The sequence below is a fragment of the Coturnix japonica genome, chromosome 23, assembly GCF_054131305.1.
Source record: "Coturnix japonica strain WE chromosome 23, WE-NBRP24, whole genome shotgun sequence".
Lineage (NCBI taxonomy): Eukaryota > Metazoa > Chordata > Aves > Galliformes > Phasianidae > Coturnix > Coturnix japonica.
In genome coordinates this window covers 4,148,676-4,150,176 of record NC_140685.1, presented here as the reverse complement: position 1 = coordinate 4,150,176, position 1,501 = coordinate 4,148,676, and the positions used below count along the sequence as shown (strand labels likewise).

At 55.1% G+C, this 1,501-nt stretch overlaps 1 long non-coding RNA gene across 1 annotated transcript; it reads left to right on the top strand.

Moving 5' to 3' along the window:
- The first annotated feature begins 420 nt into the window (after positions 1–420).
- Positions 421–1,501, top strand: LOC146757324 (uncharacterized). The gene is made up of 2 exons (XR_014936761.1): positions 421–512; positions 1,247–1,501. It is a non-coding gene; the product is annotated as an uncharacterized LOC146757324 (long non-coding RNA).

The window sequence follows — 1,501 nt, the reverse complement described above, 5'->3', positions numbered from 1 at the left end:
TACCCTCCAACATACCATCCCTCTGCAACCCTCAAAGAAGCTGGAGTGGTGCCAAGCTGTGTGGATTTGCTATTCGTGCTGGCAGCTGCTACCGCAGCCACGAAAGCCTCCTTTTGTCACCGAGTAGCAGTTGCTGTGCCAACTGACCCCCACGTCCCCAGCCCTCCCAAAGCCACCACTGAGGAGCTGGCCAAGGTTCAACATTATGGGCTAAAGGTTGGGAGAGAAGGGTGGGGGGAAGGGAAGAAATAAAACAACAGAGAAAATGCAAAAAAAAAATAGCAACACAACAAAACACCAAAAAGAAGAAATCAACACATAAAACACACACAACCCTGACCGCCCCCCACACCTCAGCCCTCCGCCTGGCATAATTACTCACGCTTGTTAAGCATGGCTGCATTGCGTATGCGAGTCACGCGGGCCGGGCGCATGTCGGTGATGCTGGCTGGCAGTGGGAAGGGCACGGCGGCACCGCGGGGACACCACGCCATGGGGGTCCATAACTGAAGGTCTGCAGCTTTTGTTCCCATCCTTTCTCCCTCTCTTCCTCCCTCCCCAGGCATGAGTATGAGTGGGTCTCCCTTAGCTCAATGGTGGTGCGCATGGATGGGATTTGGGTGCCTTCCCTTCCAACAGTGGGGGGAAAGTCCCTAAAAAATAGGGAGATGTCTCCATAGCCCAGTGCATAGCACAGCTCACACATACTGGTTTCCTGGCTGCTCTGCCCCAACCTTGTGGCTCAGCCACCCTGGACATGTCCTTGGCCACCATCCCCATCAGGGTCACAGTGCAAGGCAGCAAAGGTGCCCACAGATTGTGGCTAAGGGGCAAAAAGAAAGGAAAGGTGATCCCTGCAATGCACGTAGAGGAAGCTGTGAGCACAGAGGGCTGCACTCCACCTCCTGCACCAAAACCCCCAGATCACAGTGGGGTTGTGAGGAGGTTTTCTCAGCACAGGCTCTGCACCGGCACGTGGGAAACCAGCTTGGAATCAGTTGTTATGGGGCTGCAGGGAACAGTCCCAGACTGTGTGGGAGGCTCATTGAGCTCTGTGGGAAGGAAAAGTGGGCACCTCAGTGCCCATTTCACCAGCAGCCCCCCTCCCCGGGTGCTACGGAAACGGGAATTAAGCGATGATGAATGCGGTATTAATTAATTAAAAGAAAACGCGCACGAAGGAGGCGGGGGTCCTGGTGCCCAAGGAGGGGCCACCCTACCCTCATTGCTTGTTGGCTTTGCTCAGTGGGAGGCACTGGGACGAGTGGCAGCATTGGGATCCGGAGGGAACGGCTCCGTGCCGCCATCTTCTCTCGGCACAGAGACCGAATACGAAATCAATTTTGCACACCCCGAAATGGCCGCGCAGGAGGGGTCAGCAGAAGAGCTCAGAGCAGATGGCACCGCAGGGACTCTGCTGCCTGGGTTTGTGGATGGAGGCTGTTTACATGTGTGATGAGCTACAACGTTCAGCTTAAATAAAAAGATGAAGATGGCAAAA